At 42.8% G+C, this 25,192-nt stretch overlaps 1 pseudogene; it reads left to right on the top strand.

Annotated features, from left to right (window-relative positions):
• Positions 1-12,302: 12,302 nt before the first annotated feature.
• On the top strand, positions 12,303-13,971 carry LOC139051842 (uncharacterized; annotated as a pseudogene).
• The last annotated feature ends 11,221 nt before the right edge of the window (positions 13,972-25,192 follow it).

Raw genomic sequence — 25,192 nt, forward strand, 5'->3', positions numbered from 1 at the left:
TGCGAAATACCTTGTTTTCGCAGCGAAAGCAGGAGCCCGATTCCGCCGGCCAGCCAGACACTTGCACGAGCGCGCGTGCGTACCGTGTACCGCCCCAGTAAACTTTATTTCTGTTGGCCTCTAGTGAACCACATACGGTGAACTGGACGTGGCCGCGCTTTTGACGCCTTAGTCCGGTCACGCACTATTATAAAACGCCAAACAAGAATTCCTTTTGGAACCCGTCCTCGCGTTTACCTCTGCCACTTCAAACAAGAAAAACATCCAGCACTGAACTTTCCTCTATATATGGTAGCTGGCCTGAGCTTGTGCTGGCGCAATTCAATTATCATGTGGCGGTAGTACCACCCCAGTAAACTTTACTTCTGTTGGTCTCTAGTTAGCCATATACGGCGAACTGGACGCGGCAGCACTTTTCAAACCTCAGTTCTGTCACGCACTCTAATAAAATGCCATACCAAAGTCCTTTTTGGAACCCGTCCTCGCGTTTACCCTTATGAAAATGTATTTAGAGTTCCTTTAGAACTCCTAATGAGTTCCTATGGAGTCAAAAGGGACTCTATAGGAACTCGCGATCTATAGAGTCGTCTGCATAGAATCTCTATAAGAAGTCTATAGAAACCTTTCTATAGAAACAACTCATTTCACACACAATAGATGTTCTATAGAGGGTGTATTGACGTCCTATGTACTGAATTCTATAAAGCAATTTTTATAGAATGTCTTTAAAACTTCTAACGCGACCTGTCTATAGAATGGCTCTCCATTCGTTCTCTATAAATGTTCTATAGAGATTCTATTGATATCATATGTACTAAATTCTATAAAATAATGTCTATAGAAAGTTTTTAACACTTCTAATGCGTCTTGTCTATAGACTGACTCTCCATTCACGCTCTATAAGCAGTCTATAGAGGGTTTATTGTCATCATATGTACAATATTCTATAAAATAATGTCTATAGAAAGTTTTTAACACTTCTAATGCGGCTTGTCTATAGACTGACTCTCCATTCACGCTCTATAAGCAGTCTATAGAGGGTTTATTGTCATCATATGTACAATATTCTATAAAATAATGTCTATAGAAAGTTTTTAACACTTCTAATGTGACTTGTCTATAGACTGACTCTCCATTCACCCTCCATAAATGTTCTATAGAGGTCGTATTGACATTTTATGTACCACATTCTATAGAAAAAAGTTTATAGAACGTTTTTGGAAACGTTCTATAGAGGTCGTATTAACATCTTATGTGCCAAATCCTACAGAAAAATGTTAATAGAACCTTTTTAGAACTTCTAATGCGGCCTGTCTATAGAATGGCTCTACATCCTCTATAAAAGTTCTATAGAGGTCGTGTTGACATCTTATGTACCAAATTCTATAGAAAAAAATTTATAGAACGTTTTCAGAACTTCTAATGCGGCCTGTCTCTAGACTGGCTCTCCATTCCCGTTCTAAAAGTGTGCCATCATATGGCATACGTACTGAGTTCTGTAAAGGAACGTTTATAGGAAATTAAACAAGCTAAAGTGCGGCCTGTCTAAGAACGGCTCTATATTTTCACTCTATAAACAGTACCCAGTATCCAGTGCATCGCCGGATTATGGGACCAGTGCCGCGCGCTGGATGCATGGGGCGCTGGGCAAGCGCGGCGTACTGGGAGGCGCTGGTTACTGGTGCGAAAAACAGCTCTAGCGCGTTAAATACGTGGTGCCTGGACACCGTATGTATTTTTTTGAATACAAAAAGCAACAGAAAGCGTTTTAGTACAATATAAATCGAAAAAAAATGAACATGTAAAAACAGAAGTGCTCTGACCAGGATTCGATCGTCGTGCCTGCAGATCCCCAGCCCGGCTCATTACCGCTACGCCACGTCAGCATAGGGACATGGGCGGATAATTTAGCTTATCAAAATCGAGAAGCAGTTTTAGTTTCACAGAGAGAAGTCTTGCACAGACGTGGTAGATGCGCTATCGGCCAGCAACTAAAACTCACGCCTGTACCACAAAGAAAAATTTGCTCACCGTATTCAATAGTGTGCTCGGAAGTGCCATAACATCGACTGCGATTGGCATTTTAGCTTCGAAAAAAGTCCTAAATGAACCACCGACCCGGGACGCTGCATGAATGGGCTGCTACTGCCGATTTCGATAGCCGTTTCTTGTTCTTCACGCGAGGGGTATGCAATGTTTTCTTAGTTCAGTGATGCATTTCAGTCTACACGTCTGTCTAGCCATATATATTCGACAGAGAAACGCAGGCTAGTGCTGGGAGCCTTCGGCGACAGCACATATACCTGCGTTTATGATGCGTCACATCGGCGCTCCTCACTTCTTGTGCTGGCACTGTAGACATGAAAAAATTGTTTATTTAAAAGCACCGATGCGAAATCTGAAATATAAAGTAATTTATCCTTTTTAGACTTCTTCATTCTTGAGGTTAGACGCGCCGATAGCGTGCAGACGGACTCGGTGGATACGCTATGCCTAAGCTTCGATGGGGACTGATCTCGGCGCGGGTAGCTGGCGAAAGCTAAAATGTGTGTATTTGAGCCTCAGAACTCTTTTTAGTACAATGGGGAAAGAGGAAGCGCACGAATCGCCTCAGCCTTGTTATCGGTGCGATAATATCAAGCAGCGGTAGGCTTCGAACTCGGAGTCCGTTCGAGCGCGTCTGAACGAGTGGATTTCATGTCCACTCCACAACACTGCGACAATGGCGATAACTCCCAGTCATACGCTACGTGCGAACTACTAAAAAAGCGGCGTCCTCTGCGTTTGCGTGGTTTCGTTAAAGAATTTAGCTGTCCGCCCTGTCAAAAGGCGAAATGCAAAAAACGAAAGTGATTTTCAGTGTCACATGTGCAGGAATAAACAAGGCAGCTCACGCACCTTTATTCCATGCTGCGACACGAAATAGTTCTATGACCCTATGATATAGCGTTATTTAGGACAAGAGACTAGTATCAAGCCATGAAATTGTATAAAGCATTTAATATTCAGCAGCGCTCGTCCTTGCGTGCTGGAGCCAGCGCGGCACAAACACAACCAGCGCCGTTTCCAATGCGAGCGTCTCTTCCAGTGTGACCCAGCTCTTATCCAGCGTTCTCACTGGTTTCGAGTGAGTCCCAGCGAGCGCCAGCGTACCCAGTGCGATCCAGTGCTTAAAAAAAAAGAAAGAAAAAGAAAAAAGAAAAACGCGCTTGTTTCACACTGGAAGGCACTGGAAGACGCTGGTTCTTGCAATCGGCATTTCAGAGGTTTTTTACTATCCAGTAAGAGCATCATTAAAAAGACACTCATTGACCAAGGCAAACATCACACTAATCGAAATTAGGAAAACCAAAGAAATATAACGGAAGCGCGCATTGTGGTTTATATCGCATATGCAGGTAAATAACAAAGATGTATACCAAGAAACACTAAGCAAAACTGCGCCTTAGCAATCGCGTCATATCTATTTGCTGGCATGCAGTAACTGCAGCACTTGGGGCGGAAACAGATCGAACGCCGCCGCACATTTCTGGCACATACCACTCAAATGCGACAAATGCACGCTGCCGAAACGATTTTTTTTTTAAAGGAATCTTGAACAGTCACAGACCACATGAGAGCGATCCGCGCATGATAAGCGCATCGCCACGAAAGCAAGATAGGGAACACATAAGCGTAACCTATGCCTCACGGGTAAAATTAAACATCAACGTATATACGTTGCTGTGCGACGGACACAAGCGCACGGAAACATCACACACTGCACACGTGTACCTCCGAGGTTGTGTCGACAATTTCTGGGCTACATTTAAACGACAGCAGGAAGTTACTTCAATGAGAAACCAAGTGAGGGCGCAGGCACTGCAGGTAACGGCTGCGCATTAAGTCAGTTAGGGTTTTAAGGCCAGTGACCGAGGTTGAAATCGTTAAAATCACACCGCAGCGATAGCTTACACAGGGTAAATTGTCGAGATCTTGAAGGCCATGCTTTTTGCTGACTACATGTGGCATAAGCGATTCAAAAGCAAGAATACTGCATGTAATTTATTTCTGCCCTAAACTATAGCACACAATATGAGGATGTCAATGTTTCTTCTTGTCTAGCAACATTTGTATGTAGTTCGGCTCAAAGGCCGGTTCAAAACGGCACAAAACCTGCTGTAGTGGGTATTATTGTGGGAATCACGGAGGCCACAGCAGCCGCACTATTATACAGACGGCGCTGGCGGCGCCGGTATTTTCGTATTCAACGCGACAGGTAGAATACGAAGCTACGGCGTTTTGTTATTTCTCCGTCTTCAACGGTTGTCGTGCGAGCTGCGTCGATGTGTTTGTTTGATCGTGTGTTATTAGGTTTGCTGTAATGAAATGAGACGTAGTTCGCGAGCACGAAAGTGCCAGAAGATGGCTTGAGTCTCGCTGTAAGCACCCCGTATGCGTGGCGCGCCAGCTAAATGTGGACCAACGATTTTCATGCCATGGAGTGCGTTCCCTTTGTCTCCGCTTGTGTTCGTGGAAAGTTTGGTGGACGGCGCAAAGAAGTAATGCGTATTATTAGCGCGCCTCAGCTCGTCCACTACCCAGTGGCTTGTTTGCTGCAAGTAACATCGCAGACGCATCACTGGAAACTTGGAGAGTGCCTTTCGACCTCGTCGTACTGTTGAAACGGTAAGCAATCGTGCTCGCCAACTACACGTGCGTTCATCCGTGTTGTGTGTGCTTCCCGTGTGTGTATAGAGTGCCTTGCGAACGTAGTAAGTAGAACACCCACGACAACAGTGAACCCTGTGCTGATACTTGCTACGCGCTGGTTGTAAGAATTGTGTACGCAACTCTATTGCCACAGTGCGGAATTGATAATCCTGATAAGCATTTGCTTCCCCTGAGAAAAGTTTCGGAAATCGTGTTCGCCTTGTGCAGTTGTGCGTGAGCTCCCGCTTGTCTGCTAAAGTTGCATAGTAACGACCCGTCTACCTCTTCATCGATTCTTTCTTCAATGACGTTTCCTCACTTATAAATGCTTCGACGTTGTGCACAATCACTGCTTACGAGGTTTTTGGCTAACGAACAGTTCTAAGTAAAAAATGTAAGCCAATCACAGCTTGCTACTAGTACAGCTTTATTTCCAAGGCAAGATGTGTTGACATAACTGACTTAACTAAGCATGACAGGGGAACGTTGCGTATACTAAGTAATGGAAAAATAACATTAAGTTTAGATTGTAATCTGCTTGTGCGGTGCGTCCAAAACTTTATTTGATGTAGAGGTCCGCATTGTCATGACATTCGATGATTTCAAGCATTTGCTCTCTTTCCACATTAGTGCAGACATTGTTTTCGTGACTCTTTTAGGTGCTGATAGCATGTTTTCACGATATCACAGCTTTATTGTGCCACTGCTATAAGCTAACATAGAATTGATTTTGTAGTGGCGAGGCAGTGACCCACAACATAAACTACAAGATCGAGGAGCCCCAAGAAATGCAGACCCTGTGGATATATGCCTGCAGCAGCATGGCGTGTGATCTGGATGGTCATCACAGGTGTGTATGAAATGTACGTGTTCCAAAAAGGGGGCTTGGTGTCATTCATGGTGAAGTTTGTCAACACATTACTTAATGCAGCATACTAAAGAGACTAAATATTTATGCAACCTTATTGAACTTGCTACCTATTAGTGTGCATAGCCATTATGCCCACATGATTGTGTTCTGTATAAAACTATACCCAACCATTCCTGATGTTTAGTATTTCTTTTGCGTAAGTTGCTTACATGCAAGTTACATATATTTTTTGCTTTGTACATAGTGTATTTATGACTTTTTATTGGGGTTTTATTCTTTGAAAACTATTTCCTATGCTGTACCCCTATTTGCATATTTTTTTTCTGTTTGTGCTACAATCTCGTGCAGTTTTCTGTGCATGTAGGAATTCGAAGGGTAGTGGACTAAATATGTCACAGGTCTAAGCACGTAGTGTGCACATCTTTGTTTATCATTGATATCTTTAGTTACTTCTCTGTTCCCATAGTAACAGCCACTGCAAAATACACATTTGGTGAGCTTTAATTTCTTGAAAATTAATATGAAGGTCAGTATTTACTAAGCTGCATTTACTTCTGTAGTACATAGGCACAGACTGATATGGATACGTTGTGACCTACACAGGATGCCTTTTTTGTTTGTTGCATTCAATATGGGGGCTCACCCACATCTCTTACTATATATGTGGTATGCCTCATCGATTTCACTTGTCAGTTTTTACGGTGGATGAAAACAGATGAACGATTGTAATCCAACATGAAGCCCCGCTGTGGAAATGTACGGCCAAGTTGGATGACCATGCTGGTCTTTTAAATCAAATATGGTGATCTCTTATACACATGAGAAGATACCGGCCAGTTTGCCCTATGTACGCTTGACCACATGTGAAAGGGATACAGTGCACTCACTGCCTGTGACACACGACAAATTTGGTGGTATCTTTCACCGAGGAAGCCTCCCTTGCCTGCTTGCCTTTCTCAATTCTCTTGCACACTGCTGTGCATATGGCACCCTGACAAGAAAGGCTTACTTAGATACCACTAAATTTGTCTGGTCTGTCAGGGGTAGTGTAGTCTATTCTTGTGATCATGTGTATATTTGGTCAAATGTACATGCACCTAAGACAGCACCATAATTCACTCCCCGGATCAGTATGTTCGTCCCACTTGACCATGCACTGATGGGACTGGGGCTGCGCGCCAGATTTAGACTGTTCATCTGTTTTGTTCAGCTGCGGCAACCAATTGACCAACAACATCGCTGAGGAATGCCGCATAAAAAGACTGGGTCACAATCTGTTTACTGAATTGTCCGCAACCTTCGTAGTAACAAATTTTTTTGTTGCAACTAGTTTTAGGCACGTTATTTCTTGTTAAATTTTTTGCTTGACCAATAGAGCAGTTATGCAATCAGTTTTCAAAGTTACTTGATTAGTATAATTTTTGTTTTCTGTTTTTCACATGCCAGGTTGCAAGAAGGACCCTTTTTAATTAAAACTGAATTAACATTTCAATTGCAATCGGGCAGTCTTATCATTGCGTTTAGGATACATATCAGTGTACATACCCGTACTAGATTAGAAACTAATTGTTTCAATAACTCAAAAAGCACGAATATACTGTGTCTATTGTACCTGACAGTGACACCACGACTGTGTTCCAAATACCACAAATTGGCAGTTATCCATCATAGTTTGCGAAAACAACTTAAAACATTATTGTTCCCCATACAATGCGTACTTAGATGCCCAAGCTCCATGTGAGAAATTTATTATTCGCATATTAAGCATAGTACATACCAACTATGGCTAATAGCGGATGGAATATTAATTTTGTCTACCGCTCAGCAATAGAAGCCAGTAGGTCATTCCCTTCTTTTCAAAAAAAAACTTTTTCTATGCATAGTGTGACATCTGTATAGGACCCTTAGCTCATGGGTGTTCCTGCTTGCTTATGTTAAAATGGGAATGTGTTGTCATTGCAAGATGAGATTAATGTGTGACTAGGCTGTTGTCGTTCGGAGATGCTTTTTGTCATCAGCAATGATATTCTACTGCCAGGCACATTGGCCCAGTGCTGATGTCACCGAATCTTGCGAAAGTAAAAATATTCTCAAAAGTGATTCTCAAAAGAACTGCCACTGTTTGGCAGAGTGGTGGGGCGTTCTGCCACCTTTCTGTTATAATTTTTTTTTGAAATACTGAAATGAAACTTCGCATAATGCTACAACTATATAGATATTTGTGGCATGTTTGTACCTGCTAATACATTATGACTGAATGTTCATTACACCTTTTGAAAATTAATTTCAATTTTATTTTCCAGGCTCCACCGTCGCCGTTACTAGACGGACCAAATGAGGCCAAAAACTAGCCTTTCCTCGCTCCATTCCTGGGAAGTGAAATAGCAGGTGATCATGTAAGAATGAACTTGCAACCATGTGGGCAGTAGCCAAAGCTCCCTACAGTTCATGCTGGTGGTGGAATGATAAGACAAACCGCAATATTTATTTGTTTACTTATTCACTTAATATTTTTGTATTCATATCTCATGAATACTGTGCAGTTTTTTTAGCAAGGAGTCAGGTAAAATAAAGAAATATTGTTGCATCAAAGTAAACGTTATTTGAAAAAGCATAATTCACGTAGCACGAATTCATGTAAGCTGTAAATTCATATATACAGTTTGTTGACTGTAGACATAGCAGATGGAGTCTGCAGAACTATGATATCTCTTTCTGGCACAGAGACGGGGATTAGTAAGCTTCGTGGTGTTATTTTTCTTAAACCTGCCAAATAGTTCTTCCTGCAACAGGTAGAATTCTCAAATGCCGCAAACTTAATTCAAATTAGTGCTGTGGTTGTCTCAAAAGTATTTGTGTTTTGGATGTATTTGAGTAGGAAAATTTACAGAATTAACGAACTTGTGCTAGCTCTTTTCTTTATTTACAGTTGCAAACTAAGTCCTTTTCCTTCAAGTTTTGATATTTTCAGCAAATTTTAATAAAAATTGATGGTGTTAATGTAAAAACTATAATTTAAACATTTTTAAATGTATCAAACCTCATCAAATTTGGTTGCATAGTTGCCGAGAAAAACGATTTTACTGTTCATGTGCATTACATAGGAGCTCCTGAGCTAAATCTCTTTTTTAGTCATTGCGTGTGTCGGTCTGGTTTGTATTTCTCACCCTAATTAGAATATTGGCTCTGATCTCAAAATTGTTTCCCTTACAACGAAATACAAGCTTTTAAACTTTTTACGATATATGCTGTACTGCTCTATGATAACCCCTGTTTGCCATATTTTTGCAGGGCCTACCAGTGCTAATTTTACACGTAAACATAGACTAAAATGCTGTGTGGTTTCGGTATATGGTGTACTTATCTGTGAAAGCCATTATTTGCCACATTTTTGCAGCGACTGCCAGTGTTATTTTTGCTCAGACTAAAATGCTGTGTCGTTTCGTCAGGCTGACACAACATTGCAGTGCACATTCATATCGGTCTATTTTCAGGCTTTAGTATCCAAACATTTAATGTGCACTGCTGGAACAGGCACTCCTTTTGCAGTTTTAATGGTATGGTTTCTTGTCCTAGTCAAGCCTGTTATTGCGAGGTGTCAACTGTAATCAAGTCTGCCACTGATTCTTTTACCTCATGTTTCGTGTGTTTGCACCACCAGCTTGACCTGAGAAGCATGTTGGCAGCTACAGTTTGTGTGTTGCAAGTTCTAGTCTGAACTGTGTATGTCACATATATGAAGCATGTATCTAGTCTGAAGTGCAATAAACATTTCAAACTGAATACTTTGTGGTTGTAGCACCAATTATTTTGCCACTGCATTTACTGTAGTCCTTATTGCCTACAGTAGAACTTTGGTAAATTGCAAGTACTTTACTCGAAAGCAACTGCATAGAAATACTCTATAGAATTTTTGCCTTTAGCATCTCTAAAGCAACTCGATAGAAATATTCTATAGAATTTTTGCCTTTAGCATCTCTAAAGCAACTCGATAGAAATATTCTATAGAAATTTGCCTTTAGCATCTCTAAAGAAACTCGATAGAAATATTCTATAGAAATTTGTCTTTAGCATCTCTAAAGAAACTCGATAGAAATATTCTATAGAAATTTGTCTTTAGCATCTCTAAAGCAACTCGATAGAAATATTCTATAGAAATTTGTCTTTAGCATCTCTAAAGCAACTCGATAGAAATATTCTATAGAAATTTGTCTTTAGCATCTCTAAAGCAACTCGATAGAAATGTTCTATAGAAATGTGTCTTTATAGTTCCTATAAGAATGCGGTGGCCAAATAACTTTTGAAACTCTATAGGAAAATTCTATAGGCAATCAAAATAAACACAATAGAGTTCTATAGAGAAAGTTCAAAAGGCTTTCTAAAAAAACACATTAAAAATTTTTGTAAGGGTACCTCTGCCCCTTTAAACAAGAAAAATATCCAGCACTGAAGTTTCCGCCTTGTTTGTTGGCCTGAGCTTGCGCTGGCGCTATTCAATTATCATGTGGCGGTAGTACCGCCCCTTTTCGAAGTCTGCTCCCTCAAATGAAATAAAAGAAAATAAATGAAAGGAGGGAAAAGCCCGTTCCTACTAATGCAATAACAGGCTTAAACCAATCAAAAATAAATGAAGTGGGGCCAATAGCCCAAAGCGGAAATTTGGATAGAAAAGCCAATTGGAAAAAGAAAGGTTGGGCACGGCAACAGCTAATATCCCAAGGCGAGGTCAGCGAGGGCACAAGGGCCTCGCGTAGAGCGTTTATTGATGTCTCCAGAGAAAGATAATGATGATGATCGGCATGCTGTGCGCCCCTGAAGGTAAAAAGTGAAGATGACAGGGATGGTGAAAACCCCGGCCAAGTTCCTTGATCAGCCGGGGAGCAGGAGAGCCGGTACGTGAAAAGCTGAAAAGAGACTTGATAACACTGATTAGAAGTGGTGACAGTGACTGCCCGGTCAACACTAGTCACCGGGCAGCCGTCGTCACTAAAACCAGCAGTGCAAGCTCGTAGGGCCACTTAAGCCTCCAAAAGAGACAACGTACGTACCTGTACCAGGAGATGTACATGTATGATACATTAGAAAGAAGTATAAGTAGCAAGGAACAATTGTCAAAGCGGCGTGCAGATGCCTGCTCCAGCTCCAAAGTACATCCGCTGCTAAAGTGAGGAATACGAGGAGCAGGACGAAAAGAAATCAAAGAAGATGAAAAGAAATAAAAAGAGCGAAGTGTGAAAATGACGTGCACAGAAGCACATTATGGGAGCATACGTTTACCTCCATCGCGGAGCTTCTGCAGGGAACTATGGGAGCATACGTTTACCTCAATCGAAGAGTTCTTGCAGGAAGCTATGGGAGTATATGTTTACCTTCATCAAGGAGCTTATGCAGGGAATTATGGGAGCATATGTTTACATCCATCAAGGAGCTTCTGCAGGGAACTATGGAAGTATTTTTCACATTCACGAGGGCAGTCTTGTAGGGTACCATATTTACACTGATCGGGGATGTACTGCAGGAAGATATTGGAGTATTTGTTCACATGCATCAGCTAGTATGCTGATGTCAGAATTTTCAGTAGTGAATTTCCACACTGGGAAATACACAATATATTGGTGTCCAAGATGGAAGATGCACACAGAAGTAAGCAACGTAGTGCTTTGTAGAAAATAAATTTATTGCATGAGCACACAGGCAAGGAAAATTGCACAACATGGGCACAAGCTCTCAACTAGTTTTTTTATTCCTGTCATGTTTTTTTGCACAAACCACACAGAAATATAATGACATAGAAATACACAGAATAACACAGAAATATAATAAATAGAAAGCAACTCATCCAGCTGCAGGTTTAGCCAGGAACATATGAAATAAATAAAAAATATATCTAAACCTGCCACAAGTACCTAAACAACGTGCAATAGTCATTGCAAAAATAACATAGTTATAGCAGAGCATTCTGTGACACCTGAGTTCGCCCACCTAGTTTTGGTGGTACTGCAGAACGTAAAGGAGAGAGTAAAGAGGACATCATTGCTCGTTGAAATTCACATGAACAAGAGTTAAAGGTTCAAAAACTGTGGAGGATTCCAGGCCACTTATTGCACTTCAAAACTAAATGACTAGGAAAACAAAAGTTAACGGTTCCATTGTTACGGTAAGCTGGCAGAGTGGACTAAACAAAGCAGAGCTCAGCTTCCCTTTTTTCCCCGTACCACTGAAAGGCAAACATGGTGGCTAAGAAAGTCATCAAGGACTGTACCACAATTTCATTTAAGAGTGGGTGAAAATGCGTGCCTTTAAGGTGGGAGGCCACACTAAAAAGTCAATTTTTTTTCAAACATTTGATTTTTAGTTTTTTTTAAATACCCAAAACATTTAGCTAGACATTGCAAAAACAGTATGTTCCTATCATGATTAGTTTGGGTGTTACAGCGAGTTTTCAAACCCTTAACCTCGTATTGCAAAACTGAAACCAAATTGCATTGTAAATTCTCAGTATATTTTAATATCAGCTGTATGTATTATTAAATTGTATTCTTATGCTTAGTTATGCATTTACTATTCTTTTAAAATCTATAAAAACGGCCACAAGGGGGTCCTGACACTCGAAGAACATTTGTTGTTTGCCTTGGTCAGGCGTCGCTTAGCTGCTGTTTAAATTGCAAATTGAGTTTTTGCAATGCTCGCAGGTGCGAAGGCATAAAAAGTAGACCACTTAAACCACTTTTTGAGTAGCATGGCAAAGGTCCGATTGCAGAGAAGACGCAAATGTAAGTTTGCCGGGAACCAACACACGACGAAGCATCCGTCTCCTGACCGAGTGGACGCGGGCGTTTCAGCAAGTGCCAAGAAGCTTGGGAACATCAAGAAAAGCTACGAAGCTCTATGGCTACATTCTCCTCTCCAAGGAAACAGGATAGTTAACTTTAATATCCTTTCTTCAGTGCTAGCATGCCCTGAATGCAAGAATTCATCATTGAAGCTGTAAGGATGCTCTCATCAAGGGATTTGCTCTACCTGTGTGGTTGTGTGTGTGGCTTCAAGCATTCGTTCAATACATAGAAAAGAATGGTGCGTGCTAATGAGAACAATGTTCGACTGGTGTATGCAATGCGACAGTTAGGAGAAAGGTATGCAGGTGCGACAATGTTCTCTAAGTGTTGACATGCCTCCCTCTACGCGCCATTCCGCCTATGACAAAACATCATCTCAACTGACTGCAGCAGCTGAAAAAGTAGCATCAAAGTCGATGACTGATGCTGCTGCAGAAGTTTGTCATGTCATAAGGAGTGATGAGTGCAGTGTTTCAGGTGGCGAAACGTGGCAGAAGCGTGGCTGTATGTCAGTGATTTCTGTTGACACAGGAACAGTTACTGATGTTGAGGCACTTTCTAGCATATGCATGGCTTGCAAAACCAAACGAAAGTTGAACCCAACAAGTGCTTCATGCAAGGGCTGGAGGCAAGTTATACTTCCTGCCAAGCAAACCATAAAGGAAGTGCAAATAGTATCGAGACGGTTGGTTTGTACAGGCTATTTGCGAGATCACAAGCAACATGAAGCTTGAAGTACCTGGAGTACTATGGTGAGGTGATTCAAAGAGCTATGCCACTGTAAAGGACATGTATGGAGAACACAGCGAGCAGAAACTTGAATGCATTGGGCATGTCCAGAAGCGTGCCGGCTGCTGCCTGAGGAAACTAAAAAAACACTGCGGGGACATGGTGGTAAAGGAAAGTTGACTGATGCCCCTATTGACCTGCCTGCAAAACTACTATGGGATCACTATAAGAGCTAACGTGGGAAACCTTTCAGACATGAAACAAGCCACCGTGGCCAGCCTCTTCCACTGCAGCTCCACAGATGCGCAACCAAGACATGGCCTATGTCCAGTAGGAACGAACAGCTGGTGCGGGTACAAAAAGGTAAAATCACTCAGCCAAGGGAAGTACGTCCACAAAGGAGGACTTCTGAATGATGTGCCAAGCAGAGTAAAAGCTATGTACACTGATCTGGGCTCAGATGAATTTTTATCAAAATGTCTGCATGGCAAGACACAAAATGCAAGTGAATGCTTCAACGAACTTATATGGTAGCGGGTTCCCAAGGAGGTGTACGTCAGCTTGCCTACAATACTGTTTGCCTTGCGTGACGCTGTTGCACACTTTAATAATGGCAGCATAAGCACCCTGGACATACTGAGGCAGGCTGGCATTGAACTAGGGTACTACACAGGAGCTTGCAATGGGAGAGACCACCAGCGCATGCAGAAAGCTCTATGCAAATGAACTGAGACAAAACAGGCTAGGAACAAAAGACGACTGCATCTCACGAGGTCCCCAGCTATGAGCCTGGAGCATTTTAGGCCTTTATGTGTTGTTTCTCACATGTTTCACATGGTTTGAAATCTGTTTTTCTCAAAACAAGATTTTACTTCACCTCATGTTACGCAAACGGTGATAACTTTTTCTTAAATGAATATTTTTAAATTGAACTTTGCGTGCTCATTCATCACAGATGTGAAATGAACCATGATGAAAAACACTGATGCAACAGTTATGACTTTAGATCATTTTTTAACTTTGTTTAGTTTTTGGTGGATTTCTTTTTTAGTGTTTATCACGTTTATCCTGGTTAATTCATTCAATAGGACATACATTTAGCTACACAAATGCCAAAGCTTCCCTCAATTCTTCATTTCAGTTGTTACTTATTGCTCGCGAGACTCCCAATTTTAGCACTTTTCGTTACTATAACTACCTCCCTGAAAAAATTTGGACAAAACATTGTTATAATCCTGGCTGCTGAATTAAAAGTTTTTTGAGTGTGGCCGCCTATGTATTCTTTGCACAGACCAACTCTAGGCTGTAGTGTACACTCTACAGCCTGTGGATCAAACCCTTAGCTCCAAGCATACATCACACTTGAATTTCCTAAGAAAAATGAAAGGAAACGTAATGTCGGCAGAAAAGCAACAAAAGTGCCAAAATAATCACATGTAAGTTGTGACAGCCATCACCCAAGCTGCCTTGCTGATATTCAACCTGTACAAGGCTGCTAGTGCAAAATGGGTTACAGAGCCTTAAAACCACCATCTGGCCAACTTCTGACGATTAAATAAGACAAAAAACAAGCAGTGCTGAAGACTGCATTATGAAAGACAATGCGGACTAGTTGAGATTAAAGCCCCTCCATCCACGCGCCACCGCCGCTCTCTTAAGTACCACTAACCGCCCGTTCCCCTCACACCAAATCCGGTTCCGGCATTTCCGCTTCCGGCGTTTCCAGTTCCGGCATGTCCGGTTTTAAGATTTCCGGTTCCGGCGTTTACGCTTCCCGTAGTTGCGCTGCGAGAATTTCCACTGTGATTGCAGACAATGGTGAGACGCCCGTGCTTAGCAACCGGTGGTAATTTGAGTAGCTCGCTCTAGCCATTCCACCAAGCGTCATTCGTGTGCATCTGCGTGCTTGTTTGCGTATGCTGCGCCCGCACGCTTTGCCTGTCGTCCCCTTTCTCTGACAATGTGCGGAGAGCCATGGGCTGGGGCACAACACACGAATATAATTCGCCGTACACCCTTGCACGCGTCACAACACGCGCACAGGCACCAATTCACTGCAAACCTCCGCTCATATCGCACAAGAAAAGCACACTTGTTTTCACCATGTCACTGAATGCCCTCCACGCAAATTTGAACTTGTTATATTTCATAGCTTCACGTCATTGCAGTTCTTCACGCAGTGCACGCACTTGGGACGTTCGTTACCTTCGATCTGCAGTACGAGACAAGTTCAACCTCAGAATCAACAGCATAAACTGTATGCGTCTGCCGTACAAATTGGCGTCGCGAACTCCTTCACTAAAGTCCCTCCATACGTGCTGGCTGGAGGGGATGTATGCTTCAAAACAAGGAGAATTCAAAGGGGACAAGCTGTTGTATTCCGCTGAAGTAGTAGTATGCAGTCGCTGTTTTCCAAATGCACGAAAAACGGGCGCGGTCTCCACGCACCCAGGCACTACATTCCACTGTACGTTGTTTCTCGTGGCACAACCCGTCGCAGGTTGACGCGAAGCAGCGAACACGACCAGATCGCCGATTACAATAGGCGGTGGTTCTTGGATGGAATCGCATCAACAGTTTCAACCACAGCTGGTGCAATTAAAGCCTCTCCGTAGACGCTAAAGTAAACAACGCTAAAAGCATAGCGTCACTTCCACTCGGAACAGGAAGCTGAAGCTACGTAAGTTCCGCTTGACGCCGGAAGCTGAGGGGGTGAGTGGTAGAGGAGCGTGGAGGAGGAAGGTAGGTTGGCGGTACTTAGCCTGGTCGGCGGTGGCGCCTGGATGTAGGGGCTTTAGTTGAGATGACAAGCAACCTTCGTTCCATAACATCTCGAGAAGAACAAGTTAAAAGATTTCTCAGGGAAGTATGGCAATCTGACAGTAATGCTGTCATAAGGGATTTCTCACATCCTTTAGTAGAACTAGGGATCTGGCTGCTGGTTCACAGCCTTGCTGCACACAGCAACTCCTGCTGCACTCAAGTTGCTTGTGGTAGCTCGCATGTAGGCTACTAACATATTGGCGTACGCTTTTACCGTAGCAGCCATACAAGCTTCTTGTTGACTTTTAATACAAAGCCTGCTTAATGAAATGTCAGAAACAAAATTCATGAATGACTTCCTAAAAAAACTGTGAATAAGCTATCTATTCAAACAATGTAATTGTGTAACTCCCCTTAACATGATCGCTGTAAGACAATGAAAGCCTCAATGGCACCGCAGATATTGCACATAAATAAATAAAAGAGAGACTTAATATAAACTGCAACCATTGTGAAACTCCCCCAAATAGTGTTGCTGTAAGACAACTAAGCTTCATGGAACTGCAGACATTGCACATAAATAAATAAATAAATAAATAAATAAATAAATAAATAAATAAATAAATAAATAACAGGTACATACAAGCTATTAAACAAGGGTTGACTAGTAGCAGAGAAAGGAGGCATGGTAAACATCACATTAAAATGGCATCTGGCATTGGTGTGGACATAACACTGAGAACACTATTGCTACACTTGTGGTTTACGAGAATCAAGTGAAGCATGCAGAGAAGTATTAGCCAATTTCATGGCCTCCAAGACCTACAATGCGATAAACTAGGGTGCCTCAAAGTGTCCACTCCTGGCCGTTTGTGTAAAGAAAATCAAGAGTATGCCTTCATTCAAGCCAGAGTATCTATCCCTTTTTCGGTTTGCGCTGCGCTATTTTCACATGTTCAACGCAAACCACCTTGGCAAGCAATAATACCAACAGATGAAGTAAAACAAAAAGCACAAACAGAGTGCTGACTAGGAACTCTATGTATCCACTGCCATGCTTTCCCTTTTACACACTGTCATGAGTCACCAGCAAAGCATGTGCGATAATGAGAAGACAACGCCGGTCAATGAAACGGAGAATGAATGTGCGAGGCGAGCACCATATGAAGCATAAGGGAAAAAAAATCACGAAGGGGAGTTCAGAACAACAGAAAGCTGAGCTAGTTGGTAAGGATTCATTATGCAAAAAGGTGAGGCGTGCAGACAGGACACAAGAGAAGAGAAGTGGACAACACGAACGTGGATTATCAGTGCTCCCTTCAGTTGATAGTCGGCATTTGTGTTGTCCAGTTCTCTTCTCTTGTGTCCTGTTTGCACGCCTAACCTTTTTGCATAATAAAAAGGGGAGAAAGGCTGTGAAGCGCGCACTGCTGACGTGGATGAGGCGTGAGCCAGGTATAAAAAAATAAAGGTGAATAAATTAAACCTCTACAAATTCTGTGCCACAGGAGCCTTGTGTGCCCGGAAAAAGTTAATGAGCTCTAATGATTTGACACGTGGCTTCGTGTGGCACAAATCCAAAAAAGCATGCTCAAAAAAGGTAAGTAGGCGGTGTGCCTTCTTTGGGTATTCTACGTTGAATACCCAAAAAGAGGCAAAAAGGCATGCCAAGCCGCCGAGAAGTGACGTGGCCTGCAAGATTCGCTCCCTGTCTATGTACAGGGACAGCTGCCCATCAGCTTCTTTCAGCAGACATGGAGTCACTGGCACCTCCGTCTGTAAAAGAAAGAGTAAACATACTAAGATTACATTTTGATAGAGGTATAGTGAATCTCATTTTCTAAAATGCCCAATCAATGAACAGAAGATTTCTGAGCTAGGACATTGCCCTGCTGAATGCCAGAACAGGGCCACACCGTTGAAACTGTAAAATCTTGTGATCTTCAACTAATGTTCAGGCCATGACTAAGTACAGTAATGAAAAATATACAATTGTTTGGTCACAGCCTTCAACACTGAAAAGTTTAGTGTACAGTAGAACCTTGTTGATCCAATTCAGATGTGTACCATTTTTCGGTGCCAATCTTCAGAACGATAACATCAGAAATGGACAAATTCAGTTATGTGTTTTTTTACCTGCTAATACGTCCCCAAAAACACATTCCTTGGGCACCAATGTTCAGTACGCTGCCAAACTTCAATCACATTACACATTTCCCAGACGCTAGATCACATGTGTGTGAGATAAGGCTCGAGGCACATACAACCGAGCAGTAGCCACCTACTGCAGCAGCTTCCCCGCAATACACGCTTGCCCTTGTCATATGAAAACACAGGCATACTCAGTTCTCTTTTCTGGTACCGACAAATTTCCTCAGGAGCCGTTGCCGTTTTCTTCCTTCATGGTCATTCCATGTTGTATTCCCCCGCAATTAGCACATTTACTTATCGGACAGCGCATGAGGCATGATGTCATTGGAAACGTACTGCACGCCCTTAATACCCTGTAAATCCAATCTAGCACAGTTCTCTGTGCCAACTGAACATCCTGTCTCACTCTGGCAGACTCATGCTCAAGCATCGCACACCAGCTCAATTTCGTTTAGGTTTTCCGTCACCATCCTAAAACACTAGACAATAAAACAAAAAGCGCATCTCAGTCCACTTGGACCCTACTAGCTTGACGTGTGTACACGTTTCATGCCACAATAATTCTTGCTGATTGGCCATGTCGAAACTTTAAGCCAAATATCCTGCCTGAAGTGAAGCTGCTGATCCAGGTCAAATCTATGGAGTGCAAATGTAAGCTTGCCAAATTTGCAAAGAAGACAATGCATCTTGGGCTGCTCAGGCCCCATTAGCTTATTGTTGATGTAAACTACAGATGAGTCTGACAAATTTTTTAGTGAGTAGGGGCCATAAATTTCACCAGTTAGTACATTTTGTCCTTCATTTCTTTTCAGACCTTATAGACAAGGTTCTACTGTATATGCCGGGTAACTCATTAATGCAAGTGACGCTGACATGTTTGCATGCACTTAATTCTAAAGCGCTCACCGGCGACAAAATTACAGATAAAGATTCTTTGCGGCGAGATGCCAGGAACTCCAATGTCGCGAGTATGGGGTTTTCTGCAAAGAGTAAAAAAGTGGACTTCAGTGCTTGAACTTCTATATTGTTAAGGGGGCCCTGAAACACTTTTCTAATAAATCGTAGAATAGCCTTACAACACACAGCCTACACAACACACCACCATCTCAGAGGCCATGCACAGCAGACGCAGCTATGAGCATTGCAAAGAACAAATTATTTTTGTCTTTTCGAAATTTTGAACATAGATTTCATTTATTTAACTCAAACAATTATGTATTACTGAAAATGTTCTCACATAGGTGGGCCAACTGCTTTCAATGACAACATTGGTGCATGCGAGAGCAACTTTTTGACACAAGATTGTAAATTTCCTACTGCATGCTGTGCAATATTTGGGTCACATGTTCACAGCAGCCTCATTAGCAGATCGTCACAATTTTTTTCACTATGTTCAAAAAGTGTTCTAAGGGGGGTATTTTGTAAGAGTTCACCTAATGGACTGTCCATTTCTGCCGCTGTTGATTGGATGCAGCTGTGTGAGCGAGGAGGAGACGAGCGACCCTAGCCAATCAGCAGCGGCCGAAGTGGAGTCCACTAAGTGAACTCTAACAGAATATCCCCCCAGGACCGACTAAACTATTTTTTAACAAAAGCTTTTTTTACAAGCAGCTCTTAACTGCACATAATCGCGTCTAATGTCAAGAAACAAAATAAAAAATCTGCATGGTTCATAAGCCATGCTGTTTCATGGATCAGAAACACAAAAGGGGAAAGGCAGAATGACAATGCAACATGCATTGTTTTTCATGCCTGTTGTTCAACATGCAATGTTCACATGTAAGACATCTGGCGTACACATGCAAAAACATTGAATGCATCAGCTGCAAGTATTACAATTTATTGGTGCATTTGTTTCAATTTTTCATAAATACCTGAAGCAACAGACAATGAAGGCAGGGAGAGCATAAGAAAAATGAATAGTTATCTTAATTTATATGTACATATAAAGTGAAGGAAAATGAAACCTCATAAAAGCACCTCATGGCTTTAAGTCATGTCATGAAGTGGTATATGAGTGGTTATGGCCAGCGCTAGCCAGTGGCGTAGTCAGCATTTTTTTGGGTGGGCCACACATTTGACTGGGGAAACGGCAGCAGAGTTGGGCAAGCCAATACTAAAAAAAAGTTTCAGGAGAGGTGTGTGTCTGGTGTGCTACCCTCTGCTACGCCACTAGCACCAGCTGCCTGCTCTTAGGCTCACATACTGACATGACTGATGCTGGCTAATTTCAGGGCTAATCTTGTGCACAAATCACCAAGAAACTGGCCAGAGGGATAACACCACTGTAGCTTAATCTGTAGCGCACTGTATGCGCAGTGCAGAGATGTGAATTTGATTCTCACCTGTGACATGTCTTTTTGTTCACATTTATTTCTCTTCACAAATTGTTACATTTCAATGAAACAAATAACTTCCCCTACACTTTTTCACGCTTTGTGCCTGTCTTATACAATTGTGACCAACAAAAATTGAGCCCCTCAGTTCCCCCGTTCTCACTTGACTAAATGGTATCGACATTTTGTCTATAGCATTTTAACACCACGTTAGCGTGCAATAGTGCCTAATGTCTTGATGCTTTTACCAGGGTACACATGCATAATAAATTGAACTTGGGTGTTTACCTGCTGCAACATGCGAGAATGCAGCAACTTCGCTGTCATCAGCATGCTTCAGAACAATGTCGCATAGCTCCTCACAACCTTTGGCGAAGCACTCTCCAGCATTCTTTTTGAAGACGATGCTGAATTCCAAAAGTAACTGAAAGTAAAAAGCAAGAGGATTACCATAAGTTGCCAGAAAACCACACAATGGAAACATACCGAAGCCTCCGATGCCAAAAATGGATACAGCATCAACGCCTCTGATATTGTGAGGCTTTGAAGGCGTTCATGTCGCTCCTGGGCAGTGGCCAGAAGGCGTGGCCTCACGTCATCGTTAACAGCAATCGCTGCATTTTGTTGCAGCCATTCATTATGCCGCTGCAGCGATTCGGCTGTCTCGCCATAAACAACCAGATAGCTGCAGTCCTGCAATGTATACAAGAAAGGATTGCAGAACTGAAGCTATAAACATGGAACAATCCCAGCCTAATGACAGACATATCATTTCTGTGGCTCTCAATATAATGTTTAGCGTGCAGTGCTTTGTGCAGCAATTTATCAAGTTAGTGTTCACATGAAGCTCTCATCAGATTATGCTCACTTTGCTCTGAATTCACACTGCTGCTGACTGTCAAATACTATAGAGCCAAATCTCGTTATAGTGAACCCCACATTAATTAATTTCTCAAATTTACGAATAGCTTAAAGATCCCCGCGAGATTGCCTATATTTTCAGAGTAAAAAGATCTTGGAACAACAAATTTCAATACAGCACATATTTCAGAATAACGCACATGGTTTCTTTTCCACGTTATAACCGAGGAAAATCAGTATTACGAATTCGGCTAAAAGTAACAGCGCCGCAACCCTCTTGTGAAACATAAACTGCAAATGCAGTAGCTATCATCAGCACGATGCCGAGTGTCAAATGCTTAACCACAACCTTCACCAAGAACTTCACGACAAAGGTTTGGCAATGTTCACACAAGGTACAATGATGAATGCAGCTAGCGATGGCAGTTTTCGCTGCAGGACAAATTGGACGTATTGCAGGAAATCGATGCAGGGAAAAAGCAAATCGATGTGTGCAGACAGCGTGGCATTGCCCCATAGTCCATCGCGACCATTTTGAAAGACCGAGACAAGACTGTCAAGCTTCACCGGGAATCGCAGCTCCCTCCTACAAAGAAACGACCGCGACTGGGAAACTTTCAAAATGTGGACCAAGCTGTTCTCATGTGGTTCAAAGACACCAAACTGCAAAACGTTCCCATGTCTGGCCCAATGCTCCAAGAAAAAGCCAGCGAATCTGCTAATGCACCTGAAATAACTGGGTTCGACGCCAGTGCGGGTTGGCTTTTTCGTTTCCCCAAAAGGAACGAAATAACTTTGCAGGTAGTCTCGGGCGATGAAAAGGCTGCTGATAGAGAAGGTGCAGATTCCTGGCACAATGGTCGTTTTCTAGAGGTTGTTGAATCGCAATTCGAAGATATTTTCAACGCGAATGAGACCGCATGTTTTTACGAACTGCTGCCAGACCAGACAATGCACTTCAAAGGGCAGCAGTGCAAAGGAGGGAAGAAGTAACATCTTCACATTACAGTCCTGCTCTGCAGTAATGCAACAGGCACGAAGAAAATTGAACTGATCATCGGCAAGTACGCGAAGCCTCGCTGCATGAGACATGTCGTTACCGTACGACTACTTCGGCAGCAAACAAGCCTGGATGACCAGAGAACTCTTTTGCGAGTGGCTCTTCAAAGTTGACGACCAGATGAGGACGGATGACCGAAGTATTCCCTTGGTAGTCGACAACTGTTGAGCTCACACTGTGAATGTTCATTGATGCACGATCGCTTCGAGTTTCTGCAGCCAAACAACACGTCCTTGCTGTCCAGGACATTATAAAGGGTGTGAAAACAGAATTTCGTAACCGCCTTGTGGAGCAGTTGATTAACAACCTCCGATTAAAGCAGCCGACTGCAATCATTCTTCAGGCAGCGGATATGCTCACAGGAGCTTGGTGGAACTTGAAGGCATTCACCATTGGCAACTGCTGGCAAAACGCAGCGCCTGTGCAGCTTGAACATGACCTGGAGATGACCAACAACATCAACACAGGAGACCTGTAGGCCAAGGATGCGGAACTGCTGCCCACCGACTCTTCCTTCGACTATAAGGAGAGCGACAGCGCAGCACTAACGGCGGTGGACCTGACAACCAACGAGATTGTTCACTTCGTTTGCGGTGTCTCCAGTGACGATGAAGACCCGAAGGAAGACTGTGGGTCACCGAACACAGAAAATCCTGTCGAACATTGATGTTTTAGTGCACGTAAACAAAGTCCGCACTTTCATCACTTGGTTCAATGACATACCCAATTAGGTTCTGCAAAAAGTGGAAGATGTAGACGCATTCCTAATTCGTCGTGCCCGCTGCACGCTCCAGAAGAAAATCACCGATTTCTTCAAGTAAAGCAGCTTGGAAGTGAGTGAAACATTTTTTTTAAGAGCATGCTTGTCTGCACAAGCATCTACTGCCAAGGTACATCATTTTTATTCCTAGGTTTGTCCACAGGCTTATAACCGCAAGTTTTTTGTTACAATATTTCAAAATAACAAACAATTTTCGGTGGTCCCGTGTGATTCGTTATATCGAGATTAGACTACTGTTCGTAGAAAGATGGGTCCCACCAGGCAATTAGCCTTCTGCCCTCCTAATGAAGCGTACATGTATTTATACACTGAATAAACTCCACGTCTGCAAATGCCAGGAAGCAGTGCGATGTACTGGGGTGCAGGAATATTAGAAAATTTATAATAACAAATCAAATACAGTGGACACCCATTAAACGAAACTCAGTTAAATGAAAATTACTGAGAAACAGAAGTACATAGGTAGGCTGGTTGCCTATGTTTGGTGCAGTAAAATCCTTTGGTTAATTGAAAGATTACTGATTTGTGACTTTTTGTTAAATGGCACAAAACTAAACACTAGGAATGAAATAAATTTTCATAGCCAACTCCATGGCCAGGACAAGCCAATCCATTAGTGATCCATGGGCTTCAGCGAGCTTGCTAACTATTCATGCAGTGGTTTGTGCTGTTCTGTTTCAGACCAACAGGCATTGGGTGTTTAAGGCTAATGGAGAGCGTGAAACCATCTCAACCAGTTTGAGTTACCATAAGCCATACAGAATCGTTTCGATAAGCACTGCTTAGATTGAGATGAACAAGCAATGCGCTGTGGTATACCAGAACAATAGGTCAACACAAGAATAACTGTTTTTATAGTAACAGAGAAAGCTAAGAGGGGCCTGGAGAAGTTAACCTAGTGACAGGCCTGGCGTGCAAGGAAAAGAAAATATATCAAAACAAGTATTATGATAAGCAGCCTTGCCTTATTATAGTGTATGTATAGGCACAATGAACTGCCATTAACAATGAGTATTAGTTGTAATACTGTACTAATGGTTCTCTGAAAAGGACATCTTTGGGCATGCAGTGTCAAACAAAAACAAAAAGACTCACAAACAGGCGGCACAACTTCTTATTTGAACTCTGTGAGGGAGGATGCCGTGGCCTTTTGTGGAGGCTCTGCTCCCGCTTCTGTACCATTTTTGGCGGGCAGGTTTCCACCTTCTTTCTCATATATTTAAATTTGTTGCGGAGGCCGAGAACCCATGACTCCTGCAAATTACTTGAATTAGCAACACATAGAAAGTAAACACTGCATAATGAAAACATGAGTGAGCTATGTGACCAAGAATACACTTACAAGGGGAAATAAAAACGTTTCAAGACTGGCTCTATTTTGAAGGAAGTAATTTCTGCATGTGCATTCAAACACTGGAACCTTCAAAAAAGTTCCCTTGCGGGGCAATAGGGTGCTCCCATTGTACCCGCCACTTTGCAAGTAAGTGCTGGAAGCGTTTCCCAGAAAGAGTCGAGCACCCTCATCCTATTAAGATTATTTGCAAATTTTACAACTCAATAACAAAATTTATTGCAACTTGTGCAATGAGTTCTTAATTTTTTTGAGGAGAATGAAATAAGAAAGGCGACGCGCGGCGCTGAATAAGGCAAGGCTGCAGGTGAGCGACGGCCGTCCAGCGGGTGTTCCATGAGGAAACCGTCGACCGCAGGGCACGCCCGTACGCAAAGATGACGGCGTCAGCCGAGGTTCAATGACGAAAGCGGCACAGCGTCACGGCTTTCCCAAACACCGGACCAAAGGTCGCACAGCCAGTCGGGTGCGCGAGGCCGTGTTGCCAGGGGCGCTGAGCCCCGCCGTCTCCGGCCGACAGGACAACAACGGCCCCCACAACCCGACTTGTGTTTGTGTACGTGTACAGATACGGCAAGCGCTGAACACGGGTCATAAGCGAACGTGTCGATGCGAACACGTCAGCGAACGTAATCGGGCAGGTTTTCACTGATGACCCGTACCATTTGAATGAATAGGGCCCTACTGCGATTGGGGCGCAAAAGCGCGGGCGGGTCTCGTCGCTCCAAAGCGCCCTGCGGCTCGAGCGAGGCGGCCAACGG

Source organism: Dermacentor albipictus, unplaced genomic scaffold (assembly GCF_038994185.2).
Source record: "Dermacentor albipictus isolate Rhodes 1998 colony unplaced genomic scaffold, USDA_Dalb.pri_finalv2 scaffold_15, whole genome shotgun sequence".
Taxonomy (NCBI): Eukaryota; Metazoa; Arthropoda; class Arachnida; order Ixodida; family Ixodidae; genus Dermacentor; species Dermacentor albipictus.